Genomic DNA, 6,167 nt, shown 5'->3' with positions numbered 1-6,167 from the left:
GTTACCGAATTGTCTGGGTTGGGCTTGGTTAACCATTTGTCCGAGCCGGGTTGGTTAATGAATTGCCATGGCCGGGTTGGTTAACGCAGTTTCAGGGTTGGGCTTGATTAACGATTTGCCCGAGCAGGGTTGGCTAACGCATTGTCAGGAGCGTGCGCGGTTGGTTCACGAAACTGCCTGTTCCGGGTTTCTAGAGCGTTGTCAGGCCCGGCCGGCCGGGTTAGCGGCTTGCCAGACCCAACTTGACGAAATTCAGTGCAGCGCGGGTAATCGGCGGGAGTAACTATGACTCTCTTAAGGTTAAGGAGGGGGGCCCATGGGCCAGCAAGGAGTTTCTGATGAACATCGGCCGGGACATTTTGACGGCGGGGCAAGAACTAGTTGTTATTGAGGGCGAAGGGTTTGTCCTCAGCTGGTTGATTGTCGAATCGTCGGGACTGCCGGGCCGGTCAACGATTTGCCCGGCCGGCTTGGTTAACCATTTGCCCGAGCCGGGTTGGTTAATGAATTGCCATGGCCGGGTTGGTTAACGCAGTTTCAGGGTTGGGCTTGATTAACGATTTGCCCGAGCAGGGTGGGTGAACGCATTGTCAGGAGCGTGCGCAGTTGGTTCACGAAACTGCCTGTTCCGGGTTTCTAGAGCGTTGTCAGGCCCGGCCGGCCGGGTTAGCGGCTTGCCAGACCCAACTTGACGAAATTCAGTGCGGCGCGGGTAAACGGCGGGAGTAACTATGACTCTCTTAAGGTAAGGAGGGGGGCCCATGGGCCAGCAAGGAGTTTCTGATGAACATCGGCCGGGACATTTTGACGGCGGGGCAAGAACTAGTTGTTATTGAGGGCGAAGGGTTTGTCCTCAGCGGGTTGATTGTCGAATTGTCGGGACTGCCGGGCCGGTTAGCGATTTGCCCGGCCGGCTTGGTTAACCATTTGCCCGAGCCGGGTTGGTTACCGAATTGTCTGGGTTGGGCTTGGTTAACCATTTGTCCGAGCCGGGTTGGTTAATGAATTGCCATGGCCGGGTTGGTTAACGCAGTTTCAGGGTTGGGCTTGATTAACGATTTGCCCGAGCAGGGTTGGCTAACGCATTGTCAGGAGCGTGCGCGGTTGGTTCACGAAACTGCCTGTTCCGGGTTTCTAGAGCGTTGTCAGGCCCGGCCGGCCGGGTTAGCGGCTTGCCAGACCCAACTTGACGAAATTCAGTGCGGCGCGGGTAAACAGCGGGAGTAACTATGACTCTCTTAAGGTTAAGGAGGGGGGCCCATGGGCCAGCAAGGAGTTTCTGATGAACATCGGCCGGGACATTTTGACGGCGGGGCAAGAACTAGTTGTTATTGAGGGCGAAGGGTTTGTCCTCAGCTGGTTGATTGTCGAATCGTCGGGACTGCCGGGCCGGTCAACGATTTGCCCGGCCGGCTTGGTTAACCATTTGCCCGAGCCGGGTTGGTTACCGAATTGTCTGGGTTGGGCTTGGTTAACCATTTGTCCGAGCCGGGTTGGTTAATGAATTGCCATGGCCGGGTTGGTTAACGCAGTTTCAGGGTTGGGCTTGATTAACGATTTGCCCGAGCAGGGTTGGCTAACGCATTGTCAGGAGCGTGCGCGGTTGGTTCACGAAACTGCCTGTTCCGGGTTTCTAGAGCGTTGTCAGGCCCGGCCGGCCGGGTTAGCGGCTTGCCAGACCCAACTTGACGAAATTCAGTGCAGCGCGGGTAATCGGCGGGAGTAACTATGACTCTCTTAAGGTTAAGGAGGGGGGCCCATGGGCCAGCAAGGAGTTTCTGATGAACATCGGCCGGGACATTTTGACGGCGGGGCAAGAACTAGTTGTTATTGAGGGCGAAGGGTTTGTCCTCAGCTGGTTGATTGTCGAATCGTCGGGACTGCCGGGCCGGTCAACGATTTGCCCGGCCGGCTTGGTTAACCATTTGCCCGAGCCGGGTTGGTTAATGAATTGCCATGGCCGGGTTGATTAACGCATTGTCAGGGTTGGGCTTGGTTAACGATTTGCCCGAGCAGGGTGGGTGAACGCATTGTCAGGAGCGTGCGCGGTTGGTTCACGAAACTGCCTGTTCCGGGTTTCTAGAGCGTTGTCAGGCCCGGCCGGCCGGGTTAGCGGGTTGCCAGACCCAACTTGACGAAATTCAGTGCGGCGCGGGTAAACGGCGGGAGTAACTATGACTCTCTTAAGGTAAGGAGGGGGGGCCCATGGGCCAGCAAGGAGTTTCTGATGAACATCGGCCGGGACATTTTGACGGCGGGGCAAGAACTAGTTGTTATTGAGGGCGAAGGGTTTGTCCTCAGCTGGTTGATTGTCGAATTGTCGGGACTGCCGGGCCGGTTAACGATTTGCCCGGCCGGCTTGGTTAACCATTTGCCCGAGCCGGGTTGTTTAGCGAATTGCCATGTATGGGTTGGTTAACGAATTGTCGGGTTTGGGCTTGGTTAACGACTTGACCGTGCAGGGTTGGTTAACGAATTGTCGGGGTTGGGCTTGGTTAACGATTTGCCCGAGTAGGGTTGGTTAGCGAATTGTCCGGGTCAGACTGGTTAACGAATTGGCATGTCCGAGTAGGTTAACGAATTGCCAGAGCCAGCTTGGTTAACGAATTGTCCGGCTGGGTTGGTGCACTCATTGCCAGGACAGGGTTGTTTAATGAATTGTCCGTTCCCAGTTGGTTCACGAATTGGCAAGGCCAGGGTGGTTAAGGAATTGTCCGGGCCAGGTTGGTTAACGAATTGCCCGTCCTGGCTGGTTAACGAATTGTCAGGGTCAGGTTGGTTAACGAATTGCCATGGCCGGGTAGGTTAACGAATTGCCAGAGCCAGCTTGGTTAACGAACTGTCCGGCCGGGTTGGTTAACGAATTGTCCGTTCCCAGTTGGTTCACGAATTGGCAAGGACAGGGTGGTTAACGAATTGTCCGGCCGGGTTGGTGCACTCATTGCCAGGACAGGGTTGGTTACCGAATTGTCCGTTCCCAGTTGGTTCACGAATTGGAAAACCAGGGTGGTTAAAGTATTGTCCGGGCCTGGTTGGTTAACGAATTGCCCGTCCTGGTTGGTTAACGAATTGTCCGGGTCAGGTTGGTTAACGAATTGCCAGGGTCTGGTTGGTTACCGAATTGTCCGGCCGGGTTGGTGCACTCATTGCCAGGACAGGGTTGGTTGACGAATTGCCCGTCCTGGTTGGTTAACGAATTGCCAGGGTCTGGTTGGTTACCGAATTGTCCGGCCGGGTTGGTGCACTCATTGCCAGGACAGGGTTGGTTAACGAATTGTCAGGGTCAGGTTGGTTAACGAATTGCCAGAGCCAGCTTGGTTAACGAATTGTCCGGCCGGGTTGGTTAACGAATTGTCCCGGCCAGGTTGGTTAACGAATTGCCAGAGCCAGCTTGGTTAACGAATTGTCCAGCCGGGTTGGTGCACTCATTGCCAGGACAAGGTTGGTTAACGAATTGCCCGGTTCCGAATGGTTAACGAATTGCCCGGTCCCGGTCGGTTCACGAATTGCCCGCCCGCTGATTGTTAACTTTTCGCACCGGCGGGGGATGGCTTGGGTAACGAGCCTCCAAGATCTGTCGGTTAACCATTTGCCCGGTGGCAATTCGTTAACCAAGTCCGCTCCGGAAGTCTGGATGGGGGTCGGATTTGCCGGCCGAGGCCGACCCGGAGTTCCAGAGGCTCGGCCGCCGGGGTCAGATTCGGCCGCCCCTTTGACACATGCAATTTCAGTACGGGGGCATTGGCGGGGTTCCTGCAGATATATAGGGAGGCCGTTTTCACGAGTTGTTGAAGTATTCGGTAGATGGCACCGGCCTCCCCAATTGGTTAACCCGGGCCACGCGGCAGCTTTTCCGCACGATTCCGAAGATTGCCGGTATGGATTTTCGGACAAATACCCAATCGCGGAAGTCTGTCAGCGGGACCTATTCGCAGGCCCATGCCGGCCGAGGGGCGGCATTTTCCGTATGACTACCGGTGCTCCGGCCGCCGAATGGAAACCTTGCCCGAATGAATTTCTGACAAAGTCCCGAGGCGGGAGCCAGTAAGGGGACGTATTCGGCGGGCCGTGCCGGCCGAGCGGCGGCATTTTCGGAGGGACAACCGCAGGTCCCGCCGTCGATCCGAGACCTTGGCTGAAGAGTCGAAAGTAATCTAAGTCCCGACTCGGAAGTCAGAATGAAGGCGACTTCGGGGCCCTCCTGCCGACCGAGGCGGCCGATCGACGGCGGCACTACCGGAGGGCCGCCCGCCGAGCCAGCCGCGTGCCCTCGGCGCCACGCCGGTTAACCAATTGCCGTCGGAAGCCTGTGAAGGTCGGATCTGCCCCGTCGGGCGGGCCCGAGGTGCCCCGCGACCGGCATGAGCTCCGGGCGTCGTGCCGCCGGTTTGACACATGTCATTGTTGCACGGTCTGTCGCGGCTCTGGTTAACGAGTTAGGCCCGGAAGTCACTATGGGGGTCGGATTTGCCCCGCCTGGCGGGGCCAGAGTGCGACCTTCCCGGTAGGACTTCCGGGAGGCATCCCGCCGACTTGACACATGCAATTTCTGTACGGGGGGATTGGCGGGGTTCCCGGAGATTTACGGGAACACGTTTTCCAGACACACTTAGCAGGGTGACTAGTGGTACGGTTGACACAGTGCAGAGTTCTAAGTGAGCCTTACTCAATTGTGACTCAGTAAGCGGGAGGCCGGGCGAGCTCCGACTTACAATGATAAAAGCTTTTTTTCGCTATTTCCGAAAAAAATGACAAAGTCCAAGAACGCAGCGGGGGCTGCGGACAGAGTCTGAGCGCGGACCGCGGGCGGCGGCCGGCAGACCGACGGTGGCAAAAGCTTTATATCGATCCGAAAAGCAAAGAGGCATTGTGTGTACCAAGACGGAGAAGGGACAAGCCTGCCGCTGGTGCCCTCGCGAGTGTCGTCTGCGTTAGACCTCTGTTCCCCGATCGATCCGGCTTGGTCGGTCCTACCTTTGGGAGAGGCCGAGTGGAAGCGACGGTCTCGACACGTGCGCCGAACTTCCGTGCTCGGCTCGTTACCATCTCCGGAGGTGGGCAGGTGGGTCTGCCGCGGGGCGGCCCGATTGCCGACCGAGGGCTTCATGCTTTGGGCGGAATTGACGTTGGGCATTCGCACGTTTGCACCACGATCGATTGACGGAGTCTCCCGCCGGCGGACGGGACTGCTGTGCGCATAGATGACGGGGGCCGGTCGAACGACCGTCGACCATCCCGAGAAGGCAGCTACACCCACGCGCATATACCTAGGCGGTGAAGGTGCGGACCTCACCGGCGCGATCGACGGGGTGGGATGGCGAGGCGTTCACCGGCGCGGCGTTAGGCCCTGGGCCGACGGAGGCGAGCGGCGACCGTCGACCGTCCTGAGAGCCAGCTCGGCGGAAGGGTGCGGGTGCGGACCTCACCCAGCGACGCGGCTCGATAGGGGATGGCGCGGCACTGCGACGACAGACATGGCCCGAGAGAGCAAGGGACGGGCGCGCCGGCCGCAGCAGCACTCTTTCGCGCCGTAGGGGCAAGGCGAAAGAGTCGGGAGAGTTCCATAGGCCAGAGTGGCAGGGAGATGCCCGGTTCAGCCTGACTCAACCGAAGCGTTGATCCTCGGTCACCAACGAGAGGAAGGAGAGGCTCTGCGCGCGCGGTGCTACCGACTGACGGCCGGCCGATGTGCGATTTCCAGAAGGTCGGGCGGCACCCGCGCGTTCCCTCCCCGCTCCAGCAGAGGCCGGAGACGTCCGGTCGCCAGAGCGGTCCGCGTGCAGCCTCCGGTTCCGCGAGAAGGCTAGTGTCCTCGGGACGAGGAGAGCCTTGTGAGCGGTCCGGCGGGCGGTGCAGCAAATTGTCGGTACGTTTCTCGGCATTGTCATATACGAATCCTGAGAGAGAAAGAGAAAAGGGGTGTCCGCGACGCGTACGTGGGCCAAGGGCGCGTGCGGCGCCGCGACACCCAGCGGATCCCTGCAATGGAGGGGACCGCCGATGGCTGAACCGAGCACCAACCTACCCCGGCGGCGGGGAGGCCACGTGCACGAGCGCGGCAGCTTACCTGGCGCACGACCGACCCCCCCCCCCCCCACCCCCTCGCGCATCTGGCGGCGGGCGGACGGGCGGGGCGCAGGCCAGCCGGGCGCAGCGGTCGGACAGAT

This window comes from Mobula birostris, unplaced genomic scaffold (assembly GCF_030028105.1).
Source record: "Mobula birostris isolate sMobBir1 unplaced genomic scaffold, sMobBir1.hap1 scaffold_939, whole genome shotgun sequence".
Classification (NCBI taxonomy): Eukaryota; Metazoa; Chordata; class Chondrichthyes; order Myliobatiformes; family Myliobatidae; genus Mobula; species Mobula birostris.
This window is presented reverse-complemented; position numbering follows the sequence as displayed.